The sequence below is a fragment of the Rhinoderma darwinii genome, chromosome 7 (genome assembly GCF_050947455.1).
Source record: "Rhinoderma darwinii isolate aRhiDar2 chromosome 7, aRhiDar2.hap1, whole genome shotgun sequence".
NCBI lineage: Eukaryota > Metazoa > Chordata > Amphibia > Anura > Rhinodermatidae > Rhinoderma > Rhinoderma darwinii.
The window spans coordinates 64,323,073-64,340,833 of record NC_134693.1 but is presented as its reverse complement, the minus strand read 5'-3'; the positions used below and the strand labels follow the sequence as shown (position 1 = coordinate 64,340,833).

Sequence of the window (17,761 nt, the reverse complement as noted above, 5' to 3'; positions counted from 1 at the left end):
CAAAGACCCCACACTCACTATGGATCGAAACGTTGCCTCTTTGCCGTGGATGTTCTGACAATAAAACCACTTTGAAGATCTGGAGACGTGTGTTGTTGTCCTACTACTTTTCTTGGAATATCCACAATATATGTCATAAATGTCAGATAGATGCAGGTCCCACCTCTGGAACCCTCACCTATCTCTAGAACGGGGCCCCCTAAACCCCGTTCTAGCTTTCTGTGCTCTCCCGGTCACTTAATTACATGTGGAGTTATTGAAAGCGTAATTCACTGAGCTACGCTGTTTCCGTAACTGCCATTCACTACTCTGGGAGTTAGGAAAACAGCGTAGTTACGCTGTTTCAGTGACTCCACATGTAACCAAGTAGCCGCTGGTTCAAGTCTCCTAGGGGAACTAATAAAATGTGTAAAAAAAAAAAAAGAGTGTAAAAAAAATAAAAAATATTAAGAGCTAAAAAAAAAAACCTTTTCCAATTTTTTCCCAAGCACAATGTAAAAAATAAAATAGTTTGGTATCGCTGTGTCCGTAAAAATCTGATCTATTACACTATACTATTATTAAATTCACACGGTGAGTTTAAAATTTTAAAACATCAAAATAGTTTTTTGGTCACCTTAGTGCTTAAAATATGAAATTTAAAAAAAAGTGATCAAAAAAATCGTATGTACCCAAAAATGGTGCCAATAAAACTACAGCTCGTCCCGCAAAAAATAAGCCCTCACACCGCTCAATCGATGAAAAAAATATTTAAAAATGTTGATTCTCAGAATGTGGTGAAACTGAATAAATTATTTTTTAACAAATAATTTTTTTCCTATTTTCGGTTGTCGAAAACCTGGCTGCGTCTTATGGTCAGGTGCGTATTATAAGCCGAAAAATACGGTATATATCTTCTGAAAGTAGACACCTTGCACATTGTCAAAATATATCTGAGCAATGTAATGATTTTATGCTAAAAATTCTCTTTCTTTTTACAGCTATATCTTGCACAGCTCTAGAAGATCCATTACATGGCCGGATAAACTGTTCCGATGTATTCGGAGAATACAGGTTTAAATCTATCTGCCAATTCACTTGTGAAGAGGGATTTCAATTGAATGGATCAAACTCTTTACTGTGCCAAAATTCAGGAGAATGGTCGGAATCTATTCCTAAGTGTATCGGTAATTGAACTCTACAATCTGTAATTTCAATTTTTATACAGTAGATTTTATATATTATTTAAAAAGGTAACCAGTCAGATTTATCTTTGTTATATACATTAAATAGAAATACCATTGAAAAATGAATATATTTTTCTTACGCTTGACCCATGACATGAAGCCAGCTCTCTTGGGGGAGTCAAGTGCTTATTAATCCTTTCCCTGCCAGGGGGTTTTGGATATTTTGCACCTCTTGTAGCCAAAACTATTTTCACACTATTGATATGTATAAAAAAAAAAACGAAATTACAAAATTAAAAAAAATACTAAACCTCATACCCATTTGTTTTCTGAAAGTGGACATCTGGCACATTGTCATAATGGCACTCAGAACTTTATACACACAGGCACCGTCTTGCTATTTTGTGTCAAAGTGTAACTAAAGCAAAGAATAAGATGCACCACACATCCCAAAAATAAACGTTTAATATGGTTTTAAGCTCAAAATTTAAAAAAGGAACAATCTACAAAATACAAGAATTACACACCTTAATAAATAATATATATATATATATATACACACACACACAGTATATATATTGAAGAAAGTCCCACAGTACTCCGTGTTAGTGGAAAAAAATGGTGGTTTATTAAGCCAGCACAAGCTGCAACGTTTCCGTCCTGCTATAGGACCTTTATCAAGCATAGTGATACAAGCAATGTGTGAACCATATATAGTGAGTGTCTCATTAACATAATGAGTAAACATTAAGACAGTATATATAACAAAACCATACTGATATACATTCAAATCCGACACTTTTAAAAAGATTTTTCGTGATCAATTGCCAGTGTTGACAACAGTGAATACAAAATTACAAAAACATTATTATAACATGCAAAATCTGTATGATTCTCATGAAATTGAAAATGCAACGAAATGTGTGTGGGTGGAGAACATCCGACCACTCACCAATCCGGGCTAGTGTATATAAATTAGTGAAAGGAAAGGCAGGTCCGTTCTACATGTTGAATTCACAAGCTCATTAGCGTCTTCACCCTTCTACTGCGCATGCTCTCATAGAGAAGACGGAAGACTAGTTGCATAGCAACAATTGACAATCAAGCCAGTTAGTGAGTTCCACGCAGCAAGCAATACAGAAAGGAGAACTGACTTGAAAATGCCTTCATAGAGGAGGTGAAACGTTGTGGTTCCATGTTGGCCGTTATTCACAAAAGTAAAAGTAGACTCCATATTCAAATTAAATGTACTCTGCAATGAGAATACTAAGCAGCCACTCCCCTCATGAATAGTAGGAGTGTGAGTGGGTGTTTTATCAGTATTTTGCACCTGTGTCATCTCCCTCTATGTAGCATTGTGGTTTGTCTGTGTCCTGCCGGGAGGTGTTATACCTGCCCTCATGTATGGCCTGTACAGTGATTTTAAACTCATCCAGTTCCTTTTCAGTGATTTGTAACCTATGAACACAGGCCTAGTGTTTACATATGGGGATGAAAAAGTATGAAGCTATATAAAAATTGGCAGGTGCACTTCTGTGGTTTTAGCATTTATGTGAACCTGCAAACTTTTTACATTTCTGTGAACCTCCGCACCTGTGAATTTAGAAATGGGTATGTATGAACTCCTCATATCTTACGGATAACCATAAGATAGGAATTGCTCATACATACCCATTTCTAAATTCACAGGTGCGGAGGTTCACAGAAACGCTAAATGTCATAAAATCAAATAAAGCACAGGCCAACGAGGGCAAAACAATAAAGATTGTGACAAAACTATATTGCAGCAGATCACTACAATGAAACACTAAATCAATATAATGACAGGAATGATAGAGCGTACATGTATGAGATAGTCCAGATGCTCCATGAAGAGAGGGTAGGGCATAGAGGAGGAAAGATAATGGAGGGGGGGAGTATGGAACAAGCAAAATGAAGAATTCATAGTGGTAGGGTGGCACATGGGTTGGCATGACAATAGAACAATGTGAGAAGGGATGTGGAGGTTATTTAAGAGAGGTTTCTGCAATATCATTGACCCCCCCCCCCTCCCACTCCCCCCGGTTGCAGGCAGCATAATTTGAAAATTCAGAAATCCTCCCACTGCTTCAATTTCATAAATCTATTTGGTGTGGTGACTCGTATTGTCAGGGTCGCTTCCTACTCCCTGTTATTTCACAACGAATAACCAACTCCGTAAGTTGGAATCTGAGTGCATGCGTGGAAAAAATATACCAGGAGACAAGTTGGTACAGATCCTCCCTCAGTGAAGTAGGAAGCAAGAACTGGACTTTTTTATTGAACAAAGAAACACAAAAGTTTTCCTCCCTAGAGATGTGGGACGTGCTTAAAGAAGCTCTGTCACCAGATTTTGCAACCCCTATCTGCTATTGCAGCACATAGGCGCTGCAATGTAGATTACAGTAACGTTTTTATTTTTAAAAAACGAGCATTTTTGGCCAAGTTATGACCATTTTTGTAGTTATGCAAATGAGGCTTGCAAAAGTCCAAGTGGGTGTGTTTAAAAGTAAAAGCCCAAGTGGGCGTGTATTATGTGCGTACATCGGGGCGTTTTTAATACTTTTACTAGCTGGGCGTTCTGTTGAGAAGTATCATCCACTTCTCTTCAGAACGCCCAGCTTCTGCCAGATCACGCTGTGACGTCACTCACAGGTCCTGCATCGTGTCAGACGAGCGAGGACACATCGGCACCAGAGGCTTCAGTTGATTCTGCAGCAGCATCGGCGTTAGCAGGTAAGTCGATGTAGCTACTTACCTGCAAACGCTGATGCTGCTGCAGAATCATCTGTAGCCTCTGGTGCCGATGTGTCCTCGCTCGTCTGACACGATGCAGGACCTGCGAGTGACGTCACAGCGTGATCTGGCAGATGCTGGGCGTTCTGAAGAGAAGTGGATGATACTTCTCATCAGAACGCCCAGCTAGTAAAAGTATTAAAAACGCCCCGATGTACGCACATAATACACACCCACTTGGACTTTTGCAAGCCTCATTTGCATAACTACAAAAATGGTCATAACTTGGCCAAAAATGCTCGTTTTTTAAAAATAAAAACGTTACTGTAATCTACATTGCAGCGCCTATCTGCTGCAATAGCAGATAGGGGTTGCAAAATCTGGTGACAGAGCCTCTTTAAGCCCCATTGGCTCTATTCAGCTGTAAGTCCATCTGTACGCTCCTCTGGCATTCCAGGGGCGGTGTCTCCATAAGCGTGTTTCTGATACATGCTCCATTGTTCCATAGATTCGATTTCTTTGTGTAATATACTGATATATATATATAAGGATAATATTTTTGCAAACAATATACATGGCAATGATCCCTGACAGTATCTGTTCTATAGGGATTGATGGTAAATTTGCTAAAGTCACAGTATCAATGCTGTGATACGCTGTATTTGAGAAAGCCTTTGTTCGTATTGGAAAGATGTATATTTTTCCTAGATCCCAGCGACTGTATGGTTCTATCAATATACTGTAGGCTGCAGGGGCATTGTAAAAGATATACAACATACTGGCTGCCACAATTAACAAAGGTTTTGATGGGAAAGGTTTTACAGAGTTATATAGACAGATAGTTATACCACACTAAATAGTTGCTAGTTAACATTTAGCATATATCATCTTTATGTTTGTATCATTTTTTGAACATCCTTTTATTTATCTAGGACATTACAAGGTTTATAACTTTAGCAGCAATTTCTCACATTTTCAAGAAAATTTCCAAAACCAATTTTTTTAGGGACCAGTTCAGTTCTAAAGTGGCACTTCTATATGTCAGAATCCCCCTATAAATTATCCCATTTTAAAAAACGGCACTCCTCAAAGTATTAAAAATAGCAGTTTTTTAACCCTTTCGTCGTTTCACAGGAATAAAAGCAAAGTGAAGGTGAAATTTCAAAATTTCATATTTTGGGCAGATATTCAACTTTAATCCTTTTTTTCCCATTAACAGAGAAACGTAGCTCAATATTTATTACCCTGATTCTGAAGTTTTTAGAAATGTTCTTTATGTGGTCCTTGTGTGCTACTTGACTGGAACACAAGCCTCAGAAATGAAGGAGCACCTTGTAAATTTTGGGGCCTTCTTATTATTAGAATATATTTTAGACACTATGTCAGGTTTAAAGAGGTCTTGTGGTGCCAATACATAGGAAGCACCCCAAAAAGACCCAATTTTCGAAACTATACGCCAAGAGCATTTTAACCCCACAGGTGTTTAATATACTTTATTAGAATGGGGCCATGAAAATGTCGAAGATCAAATTTGTAAAGGATCTGCCTGACACAGCTTCTGTGTCGACGCCCGTGGTTACTCACTCTGCACCTGCTCCTAAGTCTGGTCGAGTGACCCTTTCTTCCACCAATCAGCCTGGGAGGCTGAGGAGTGGGAGAGCCTATCACAGCCTGGCCAGACGGAGCTAGCTCCCGCCCTCTGTCTATTTATACCTTCACTTCCTGCTCCTCCTTTGCCTGTCATTCTTTGAGTCTGTTTCCTGGCCCTGCTGCTGCTGCTTACTACTTGTCTTCTGCTTCATCTTGACCCTGGCTTGACTGACTATTCTCCTGCTCTGCGTTTTGTGCCTCGTCCACTCCTGGTTTGACTCGGCTCGTTCACTATTCTCCTGCTCTGCGTTTTGTACCTCGTCCACTCCTGGTTTGACTCGGCTCGTTCACTATTCTTGTTGCTCACGGGGTTGCCGTGGGCAACAGCCCCATTTCCCTTGCTTCTGTGTACCCTTGTCTGTTTGTCTGTCGTGCACTTAGTGAGCGTAGGGACCGTCGCCCAGTTGTACGCCGTCGCTTAGGACGGGCCGTTGCAAGTAGGCAGGGACTGAGTGGCGGGTAGATTAGGGCTCACCTGTCTGTCTCCCTACCCCGCCATTACATAATCACAGGCCCATATACCTTTTCTACCCTGGTCCCTGTCACAACTATGGACCCCCTTGAGACCCTGGCTCAGCAAATGCAGGGCCTCTCCCTACAGGTCCAAGCCCTGGCTCAGAGCGGCAACCAGCAAGATGCTACCCTGGTAGTGCCCCCCACCTCACCTCTTGAATCCCACCTCAAGTTGAACGACCGGTTCTCAGGGGACCGGAAGACTTTTTTCTAATTTCGGGAGAGTTGTAGGCTCTATTTCCGTCTAAAGCCCCACTCCTCAGGTTCCGAGAGCCAGCGAATTGGTATAATTATGTCCCGGCTCCAGGACGGGCCCCAAGAATGGGCCTTCTCTTTGGCTCCCGACGCCCCTGAACTTTCCTCTGTTGACCTTTTTTTTTCTGCTCTCGGGCTCATATATGACGAGACTGACAAGACTGCCTTTGCCGAGAGTCAGCTGGTGACCTTACGTCAGGGTAAGAGACCCATTGAGGAGTACTGTTCGGACTTTAGGAAGTGGTGTGTAGCTTCTCGGTGGAATGACCCTGCCTTGAGGTGCCAGTTTAGATTGGGTCTGTCGAACGCCCTGAAGGACCTGTTAGTTAGCTACCCCTCTTCTGACTCTCTAGATCAGGTTATGGCTTTAGCGGTACGACTTGACCGACGTCTCAGGGAACGACGACTTGAACGTTTTTGTGCCTTCTCCTCTGGCTCCCCCATGATGGCTCCCAAAGTTCCGTTGCTTCGTTCTTCCACGGAAAACTCGGATGAACCAATGCAACTCGGGGCCTCCGTGTCTCCCCAACAACGTAGAGACTTCCGCAGGAAGAATGGTCTCTGCTTCTACTGTGGGGAGGACAAGCATCAAGTGAACAACTGTCCTAGGCGTAAGAATAAGCAGCCGGAAGAACTTCCGCGCCTAAGTGATCATCGGGGAGGTCACTTGGGCGCACAGGTATTTCCCGTAAATATGAAACCTAATAAGATCTTGCTTCACTTTCAGGTCTCTTTTGGTGGTAGGTCTGCTACCAGCAGTGCCTTCGTGGATTCAGGGTCTTCTGCTAATATTATGTCTGTGGAATTTGCTATGTCTCTAGCTATGCCATTGATTGATTTGCCTAAACCTGTTCCGGTAATGGGTATCGACTCCACTCCTCTTGCTAATGGTTATTTTACGCAGCATACCCCTGTTTTTGAACTCCTTGTTGGCTCCATGCATTTGGAGCAGTGCTCTGTGCTGGTTATGCAGGGATAATCATCCGATTTGGTTTTAGGCCTTCCCTGGTTGAAGTTGCATAATCCCATGTTTAACTGGAATACTGGGGATCTTACCAAATGGGGTAATGAATGCATGACGTCATGTTTTTCTGTTAATTTTATTTCTCTCCCTGAGGAGGTGAACACTCTACCTGAGTTTATTCAGGACTTCGCTGATGTTTTTTCTAAAAAGTCCTCTGAAGCGTTACCTCCTCATAGAGAATACGATTGCGCAATCAATTTGGTACAAGGAGCTAAGCTCCCTAAGGGTAGGATATTTAATCTCTCTTGTTCCGAACGTGAAGCCATGAGAGAGTATATCCAAGAATGCCTGGCCAAAGGTTACATTCGCCCCTCTACTTCGCCGGTAGGTGCTGGCTTCTTCTTCGTAGGGAAGAAGGATGGTGGTCTTAGGTCATGCATTGATTATCGAAACTTGAATAAGGTCACTGTAAGGAACCAGTACCCCCTTCCTTTGATTCCTGATCTCTTCAATCAGGTTCAGGGGGCCCAATGGTTCTCTAAGTTTGATCTACGGGGGGCTTATAACCTTATCCGCATCAAAGAGGGGGATGAGTGGAAGACTGCGTTTAACACGCCCGAAGGTCATTTCGAATACCTCGTCATGCCCTTTGGGTTGTGTAATGCTCCCGCGGTCTTCCAGAATTTCATAAATTAGATTTTAAGAGACTACCTGGGGGTATTTCTTGTAGTGTACCTTGATGACATCCTAGTGTTTTCCAAGGACTGGTCCTCCGACATTGAGCATGTCAGGAAGGTGCTCCAGGCCCTTCGGGAACACAAGCTGTTTGCTAAAACCCAAAAATGTGTGTTTGGGGTGCAGGAGATACCATTTTTTGGTCAAATCCTCACTCCTCATGAATTCCGCATGGACCCTGCCAAGGTTCAGGCTGTGGCGGAATGGGTCCAACCTGCCTCCCTGAAGGCGTTACAGTGCTTTCTGGGGTTTGCTAATTATTACAGGAGATTTATAGCTAACTTCTCGGTCATCGCTAAGCCTCTTACGGATCTCGCTCGCAAAGGTGCTGATCAACTCCATTGGCCTCCAGAGGCGGTCCAGGCTTTTGAGATCCTTAAGAAGTGCTTTATCTCGGCCCCAGTGCTGATTCAGCCTAACCAAATGGAGCCATTTATCGTGGAGGTTGACGCCTCCGAGGTGGGAGTGGGTGCTGTCTTGTCCCAGGGTACCAGGTCCCTCACCCATCTCCGTCCCTGTGCCTACTTCTCCAGGAAGTTCTCACCCACTGAGAGTAACTACGACATTGGCAACCGCGAACTCTTAGCCATTAAATGGGCATTTGAAGAGTGGCGCCACTTCCTGGAGGGGGCTAGGCACCAGGTTACGGTCCTTACCGACCACAAAAATCTGGTTTTCCTAGAATCTGCCCGGAAGCTAAACCCGAGACTAGCTCGATGGGCGTTATTTTTTACTAGATTCAACTTTTTGGTCACCTATAGGGCTGGGTCTAAAAATATTAAGGCTGATGCACTGTCGCGTAGCTTCATGGCCAGCCCTGCTTCGGAGGAAGATCCTGCTTGTGTTTTGCCCCCAGGTATAATCATTTCCTCTGTTGATTCTGACTTAGTCTCCGAAATTGCGGCTGATCAAGTTTCAGCTCCCGGGAACCTTCCTGAGAACAAGCTGTTTGTTCCCCTGCAATTCCGGCTAAGGGTACTCAGGGAAAACCATGACTCTGCACTATCTGGCCATCCAGTCATCCTGGGTACCAAGCACCTCATTGCCAAAGACTATTGGTGGCCTGGGTTGTTTAAAGACGTTAAGGCCTACGTCGCCACTTGTGAAATTTGTGCTAGGTCCAAGACTCCCAGGTCCCGACCAGCGGGTTTACTATGTTCTTTGCCCATTCCCCAGAGACCTTGGACCTATATCTTCATGGATTTTATCACCGATCTGCCTCCATCTCAAGGCAAGTCGGTGGTATGGGTGGTAGTGGACCGCTTCAGTAAGACGAGCCACTTTGTGCCCCTCAAGAAACTACCCAATGCTAAGACGTTATCTACCTTGTTTGTCAAACACATCCTGCGTCTCCATGGGGTTCCTCTCAATATTGTTTCTGACAGAGGGGTACAATTTGTTTCATTGTTTTGGAGAACCTTCTGTAAAAAGTTGGAGATTTATCTGTCCTTCTCCTCAGCCTTCCATCCTGAAACTAATGGCCAAACTGAGAGAACTAATCAGTCTCTAGAACAATATTTAAGGTGTTTTATCTCTGACTGTCAATATGATTGGGTCTCTTTCATTTCCCTCGCTGAATTTTCCCTTAATAACCGGGTCAGTAACTCGTCAGGGGTCTCCCCCTTTTTCTATAATTTTGGGTTCAATCCACGGTTCTCCTCCGTTTCACCTGGTCGTTCCAACAATCCTGAGGTAGATGTCGTTCATCGGGAACTGTGCACAGTCTAGGCCCAGGTTCAGAAGAACCTAGAGGTGTCCCAGAGCATACAAAAGACCCAGGCAGATACAAGACGTTCTGCTAACCCCTTGTTTGCGGTCGAGGATCTCGTGTGGCTTTCCTCATGAAATTTGCGCCTTAAAGTCCCGTCCAAAAAATTTGCTCCCAGGTATATAGGGCCGTACAAGGTCATTGAAGTCCTTAACCCGGTCTCCTTCCGACTGGAGTTACCCCCGTCTTTTCGAATAAACTACGTGTTTCATGCCTGCCTCCTGAAATTCTGCTCCCCGTCCTTGGCTCCCTCGAGGAAACCTCCGGGGTAGAATTCAAGGTGGCCAAGAGGAGGAGTGGGAGAGCCTATCACAGCCTGGCCAGACGGAGCTAGCTCCTGCCCTCTGTCTATTTATACCTTCACTTCCTGCTCCTCCTTTGCCTGTGATTCTTTCAGTCTGTTTCCTGGCCCTGCTGCTGCTGCTTACTACTTGTCTTCTGCTTCATATTGACCCTGGCTTGACTGACTATTCTCCTGCTCTGCGTTTTGTACCTCGTCCACTCCTGGTTTGACTCGGCTCGTTCACTATTCTTGTTGCTCACGGGGTTGCCGTGGGCAACTGCCCCATTTCCCTTGCTTCTGTGTACCCTTGTCTGTTTGTCTGTCGTGCACTTAGTGAGCGTAGGGACCGTCGCCCTGTTGTACGCCGTCGCTTAGGACGGGCCATTGCAAGTAGGCAGGGACTGAGTGGCGGGTAGATTAGGGCTCACCTGTCTGTCTCCCTACACAGTCATTACAAAATTATTACATTTCTACAAGGAATGAAGGAGAAAATAATTTTTTTCCAAGTACGGCAATACTTCATATGCGGTCATAAACTACTGTTTGTGCATACGGCAAGGATGAGAGGGGAAAGAGTGTCGTTTGGCTTTTCAAATGCAGTTTTGCTGGATTGGTTTCAAATCGCCATGTTGCATTTGTAGTGCCCCTGAGGTACCAGTACATTGGAAACTCCCCAAAAGTGACTCCATTTGGAAAACTGCACCCCTTGAGGAATTAATCTAGGGTCATAGTGAGAATTTTGACCCAAAAGGTTTTTTACTGAGTTGATTAGAATTGGGCCTTTAAAATGAAAAATTACATTTATTCCAACAAGATGTAATTTTAGGTCAAAATTTTTTATTTTCACAAAGAATAAAGGAGAAAAAGTCCCCCAACATTTGTAAAGCAATGTCTCCCGAGTTTGGTAATAACCCATATGTGGTTATAAACAGCTGTTTGGACACTTGGATGGCTCCGAAGAGAAGAAGCGTCATTTGACTTTTGGAGCGTAAAATTGTTGGAATGGTTTGCGGATGCCATGTCGCGTTTACAAAACCCCTGATGTACAAAAAAATTGACCCTATTTTAGAAACTACTCCCTTCAAGGCATACATCTAGGGGTGTAGTGAGGATGTTCACCCCACAGGTATAAATTAGTGTACAGTGGATTTTGCAGTGTGAAAATGGCAATAGATATGCCTGTGGTTGCTGCTGCTGAAGGTGTATAGATTTCTGCAAGTTCCATTCAGATTTCTGCAACAAAATCTGGCGCGTGCGACTGCTTCCTAACAAACACACCATGGCTTTATCGCGGTTTTTTTCTGCGATTTTCTAAATATCGTGATAAAAGTGCAACCATAGTGCCACTATTTTCAGAAAATTGTGAAAAAACTTTGATAAAGCCATGTTGTGTGGAGACAGTCTGGGTAACAGTCTCCATTACTTCCTGGAGAGAATAAGGCCTCATTTAGACAGCAGTATTTAGGTCAGTATTTTGCTTCAGTTTTTGGAAGCCAAAACCAGGATTTTTGGGTCAGAATTTCCTGCGGGTTCTAGGACGGATACATTGCGTACATGTATGTAGCATATTTGCCCTGTGTAAACATACTCTATGTGACATTATTTGAGCAATGTAGGGTGTTATCATATTCGCACTTTTTTTATAGGATTGCTCTCTTTATGGCAGTATTATTTAACTGATTAATAAGAGCATTATTTATGGACTGGAATGGCAATATTATTTTTAAGTATATAGGCATATTATTTATTGATAGAGGATATTAAGGTCCATTATGCTCCTACTATCAAATGCGGGAATGACCAAAAATTATCAAAGCAATGAAACTAAGAGAAAAAAAAACTAAATCAAAACATGGTAATCTATGCTCACCTCAAGAAAAAATTCTAGCATTGCCCCTCTTTATAATGCACTTTACATGTTTTTAGCTTAAATAGCCACAGATTTTTCAACAAACTTTGCATAAATCAATAGTACAAGTGAAAATAATAAACTGTGCACTGTATCTTATTAGAGAAAAATTTATCTTTCTCCACTTATCAGGAGAAAGGTCCTTCTGGACTGAAATGTTGCATACTTGGGTGAATGAATTCCCTTTATTTTTGGATGTGATGCCTTGTCTCTCTTTGTCTGGATTATACTAGGGGATTTAGCTGTTGAGGCTTGCACCCATTCCATTTAATTAATCTGGTGTTGTGATATCCTTTTGTTTGTTTCTCCACTTATCAGACTCCTTTCCCCTCTCCTCTCCTGACTGTTCACTCACTCTGAATTGACTGCCTTTTCTGTTTCCTCAAGAGGAAACTGACTGTCAGCTCACTGATCATTTATGGATCAGATTACAGCTGCCCATAGAAAGCTATTGGGAAAAGGAAGCAGGAGCAGAGTGAGGGTATGTTCACACGATAGCAGGCTTTTACGGCTGAAATGACAGACTGTTTTCAGAAGAAAACAGCTGCGTCGTTTCAGCCATAAATGCTCCTCCTCGTAATATACGAGGCGTCTGTGACGCTCGTATATCTTGAGCTGCTCTTCATTGAGTTCAATGAAGAACGGCTCAAATTACGTTGCAAAGAAGTGCCCTGTACTTCTTTGCCGAGGCAGTCAATTTACGCGTCGTCGTTTGACAGCTGTCAAACGACGACGCGTAAATTACAGGTCGTCTGCACAATACGTCGGCAAACCCATTCAAATGAATGGGCAGATGTTTGCCAACGTATTGTAGCCCTATTTTCAGGCGTAAAACGAGGCATAATACGCCTCGTTTACGCCTGAAAATAGGTCGTGTGAACCCAGCCTGAGAGAGAGACAGAGACACACAGACGCTGAAGCAGCTTCTAGTAAGGGTATGTTCACACGTACAAAAAGAAGTGGCAGAAAATGACGAGGCTGTTTTCAAGGGAAAACAGTCTCTGATTTCACTGCATTTTTGAAGCTGAAAATTAAGCTTTTTTCTATTTTGAAGCTTGTTTTGTGTTTTGTTTTATGTATCTTTTTTAGGCATTTTTCATAGTGTCAATGGAAAATCAGCTCCAAAAACACATCAAGAAGTGACATGCTACTTCTTTTTATGAGGCTTCTTTTTACGAGGTGTTTTTTTTAATTCAGCAGCGTAAAAATAAGCCTCATATGAACAGCACAGTGTATTTCCCATTGAAATCAATGAGAAACTGTTTGCAGGCCTATTTCCAGTGTATTTTGGAGGGTAAAACGAGAATTTTACACTCTAAAATTAGCCTGAAAATAAGCCATGTGAACATGGGATATCTTGACCTAGTGCTGGATTCGCAGCTACACTGCTCATTACTGCTGTATGATGTCCTCCATGTGGCTGATGTTTCTATATATATGTTATGGATGGAAATAAAAGAACAAAATTCTCTGTGTGCAGTGTTTAGACATTATGGCAGTAAGACTCCACCAACTAGCTCAGGAAAAACTGTGAATTAGCGATAGAGCCTGCAGAGGGGAAAACTGCTAAATAATGTCATATACAAGTCATGTAATGGCCAATAATAGCGTTATTCCTCATGTACACACACATGACAGCTTATTCTGAAAAGTCAGCTGAAAGGTTGGACACCCTTTAAATTTAGAGCAAAATATGCACAAATATTGTTTTACATCTTCAGTAAATGTTGTTTCTTACATCGGTCAAGATATTTTAAGAATACCAAAGTTTAATTTTTTGGGTTACAGCTGTTCCTTGTATGGCCCTGCCGAGTCCGAAGCATGGTGAAGTAAATTGTTCTGATGTATTCGGAGAGTACAGGTATAAATCCATTTGTAACGTCACTTGTGAAGACGGATTTGAATTACAAGGATCATCTTCGGTATTGTGCCAGGACACAGGAGAGTGGACAAATTCGACACCCTCATGCTTAGGTAAAGACGTGTTACAGAGCTGTATGGTTGTTTCTCCTGGAAATGTGTTTTGTAAAAATCTTCCAACAATATCATAGTCAAGTAACTACAAAGAAAGAGGTGAACTTTAAGTCCTACTATTTGTATTTGTCTCAATGGAATATACTGTATGTTTGCCTAGAATTAAACAAAAGCAACACTTGGCAATTGCAACCACAGTGTGTTATTTATTAATTCATTTATTTTAGACCCCATTCACATCACGTTTTTGTGTACACCAAGCAAATATGTATGTACACACCAAAATGGTATTCAGACGTATCCCTCGATGTTCACATAGACAATAATGGTCCAATCGTAGAGCAAAATTGTGTTCTTTAATCTACGTTTGTCCTTATTTACGCCGCAATTTTTTTTTTTTTTAGTATAGAATAGCGTAGACTACTACGCTATTCTGTGCTTTAAAAAAACGTAGATGTGGCATCTTTTTTTAAGATCGAAGTTTATGGAAAACATGTTGAAATGTAAAGCATTATGTTTCACATACGGTCGACATATACTTTTTTTTATTCATGAAAAGAAAAAAACATGGTTACACATACCCATTTGACAATCCTGATGACCCTCGAGTCTCTCCTGGCACCAAAAACGGTGGGCAATGACCAAAACTGGAAGAGAAAGTTCTCAGCAGAGGATCCACGAAAAAACCGGTGGGAACCGTTATAGGTTGAACAAGCCATGGATCCCCTTGACACAGCCCTGCCTGACACCGCTGATATGGCTCAGGAGCTTTCTAGACAACAAGTCCGCCAAGATCAGCTGTTTCAGCTACTGCAGAATGTGTCCACTCGTTTGAACGAACTAGCACCTCCGGCGCCTCCGATACCACCACCACCACAAGCTCCTGTCTACAGTCCCAGACTTCACCTACCTACGCCTGCCCGCTATGAGGGAGACCCCAAGACCTGCAGGGGATTTGTTAACCAATGCACCATCCACTTTGAAGTCATGGCACATCATTTTTCCTCAGACCGGGCTAAGGTGGCCTATATCCTGTCCTTGCTGTCTGGTGAAGCGCTGGCTTGGGCATCGCCCTTGTGGGAGAGAAATGACCCGATCATGTACAACATTCAGAACTTTCTCTCCACGTTTAAAAGGGTGTTTGAAGAACCGGGTCGAGCCTCTTCTGCAGCTTCCTCTCTACTCAAGCTCCGACAAGGAACCTCCACTGTAGGCCAATACGCCATTCAATTCCGCACCTTCGCTACTGAACTCCAGTGGAATAATGAGGCTTTGGTATCGACCTTCTGGGAGGGTCTGGCGGGCCGAATCAAGGATAAACTTACTGGCCGAGACCTTGCACCGTCCTTGGATGACTTGATCACTCTAGCTAATCGTATTGATATACGTTTCCGTGAGAGACAACAGGAATCTGCTCGAGGCAATCGGACATCACGATTGGCACCAACCTTCCAAAGACCTCTTCTGGCCTCATCTTCCTCCCGGTCAGATGAACCCATGCAGGTGGAGAGAACAAGACTCACGCCTGAGGAGCGCCAGAATAGAAGCAAGTTGAATTTGTGTTTGTATTGTGGTGGAAAAATGCACTTCCTCAGAGACTGACCAGTGAGGCCGGAAAACTCCAACGCCTAGGGCAAGTAGGAGAGGCTACCCTAGGTGGAATACCTTCCTCTCAGAAGATGACCATACCAGCGACGCTGTCCTTTGCAGGAACCACTTTCGACGTTCAAACCTTCCTAGATTCCGGATCCGCTGGGAATTTTCTGTGCCAGTCCTTGGTAAATCGCTACCAAATCCCAGTGCAAAGACTAACCAAACCTTTATCCATTGCTTCTGTAGACGGGAGGCTCCTACAGGAAACTATCTATCTCGTCACCAAGCCCATTCTCCTGTTAACAGGGGCGCTGCACCAGGAACGTATCTCCTTCTATGTGTTAAAGAACTCTCTGAACCCTTTGCTTCTAGGTCTACCATGGTTGCAGAAGCACTCTCCTGTTATTGACTGGACTGGAGGTCAAATTACCCGCTGGAGTGACTTCTGTCACCAACATTGTCTACTATCTATTCGCCCACCTATGCCTCAGTCTACAGAACCTAACTCAGCAGGACTTCCTACTTCATACAAAAGCTTTTCGGATGTCTTCTGCAAACAACAAGCTGAATCGCTGCCTACTCACAGGGCATACGACTGTGCCATAGACCTGGTCCCCAACGCCACACCTCCCAGAGTTAGAGTCTACCCTTTGTCATTGCCCGAGACTGAGGCCATGTCTAGGTATGTCCAAGAAAATCTGGAGAGAGGATTCATCCGTAAGTCCTCCTCTCCTGCTGGCGCAGGGTTTTTCTTAGTGGGAAAAAAAGACGGCTCCCTGCGTCCTTGAATTGATTACCGAGGATTAAATAATATCACATTAAAGAACAAGTACCCGTTACCATTGATGTCAGAACTCTTTGACCGTCTACAAGGGGCGAAACTCTTGACCAAACTAGACCTTCGTGGAGCTTATAACCTCATCCGTATCCGCGAGGGAGACGAATGGAAAACCGCATTCAATACTCGTGATGGCGATTTTGAATACCTTGTCATGCCCTTTGGACTTTGTAATGCTCCTGTGGTTTTCCAGGCCTTTGTTAATGACATTTTTCGAGATCTGTTGTACAGCTGTGTGGTGGTATACCTAGATGACATTTTAATCTTTTCTCCCAATATTCAAACTCATCGTGTGCATGTGTGCCAAGTGTTACAACGTCTGGGAAATAACTCTCTGTTTGCCAAGCTAGAAAAATGCCTCTTTGAGAGTACCAGTCTGCCTTTCTTGGGGTATGTAATTTCCGACTAGTGTCTTCAAATGGATCCAGCCAAGCTGTCCTCAATTCTCAACTGGCCTCGTCCGCAAGGACTCAAAGCGGTTCAACGCCTGCTAGAATTCGCAAATGATTACTGCCAGTTTATTCCTCATTTCTCCTCTATGACTGCTCCTATTTCTGCTCTGACCAAAAAAGGGGTTAATGCTAAAGACTGGACTGCGGAGGCCGAAGCCGCATTCCAAGCTCTCAAAGCTGCCTTCTCTTCTGCCTCAGTCCTACATAGACCGGATTCCACCAAACCATTTGTTCTGGAGGTTGATGCTTCTTCTGTGGGAGTTGGAGCTATTCTGTCCCAAAAGACTTGTAGAGGGAGACTGGTGGCCTGCGTTTTTTTCTCCAAATCGTTCACATCCGCTGAAAAAAATTATGGAATTGGAGATAAAGAACTTTTAGCTATTAAATTGGCCCTGGAGGAATGGAGACATTTGCTTGATGGTGCACGGCACCCCATCATCATTTACACAGATCATAAAAACCTCCTATATTTACAGACCGCTCAACGCCTAAACTCTTGTCAAGCTCGGTGGGCATTATTCTTCTCCAGATTCGATTTTCAGCTTCATTACAGACCTGCCGGAAAGAATACCAAGGCTGATGCCTTATCTCGCTGTTTTGACCCCACACACCAAGAGCCCAGCCCACAGTTTATTATAGATCCGAAACGTATTGTGATCGCTGCTCCTGCTGAAGTGGTACACATTCCTCGAGGAAAGACCTACGTACCCCCGAAACAAAGGGATTGTGTTCTGAGTTGGGGTCATGCCTCCAGGGTTTCTGGGCACCCTGGCATCAAAAGGACTCTCGATTTGATTGGTCATTAGTACTGGTGGCCTTCCATGTCCCAAGACACTAAAGACTTTGTTTCTGCCTGCTCCACTTGCTCTCAAAATAAAGTCTCCCATTCAAGACCTGCTGGCCCGTT

At 43.3% G+C, this 17,761-nt stretch overlaps 1 long non-coding RNA gene across 1 annotated transcript in view; it reads left to right on the top strand.

The window, feature by feature from the left end:
- The first annotated feature begins 13,838 nt into the window (after window positions 1-13,838).
- LOC142657929 (uncharacterized) overlaps window positions 13,839-17,761 on the top strand; it is a 76,863-nt gene continuing 72,940 nt past the window's right edge. Inside the window, exon 1 of the long non-coding RNA XR_012850004.1 lies at window positions 13,839-13,971. This is a non-coding gene — a long non-coding RNA (uncharacterized LOC142657929). The remainder of the gene's footprint in view (window positions 13,972-17,761) is intronic.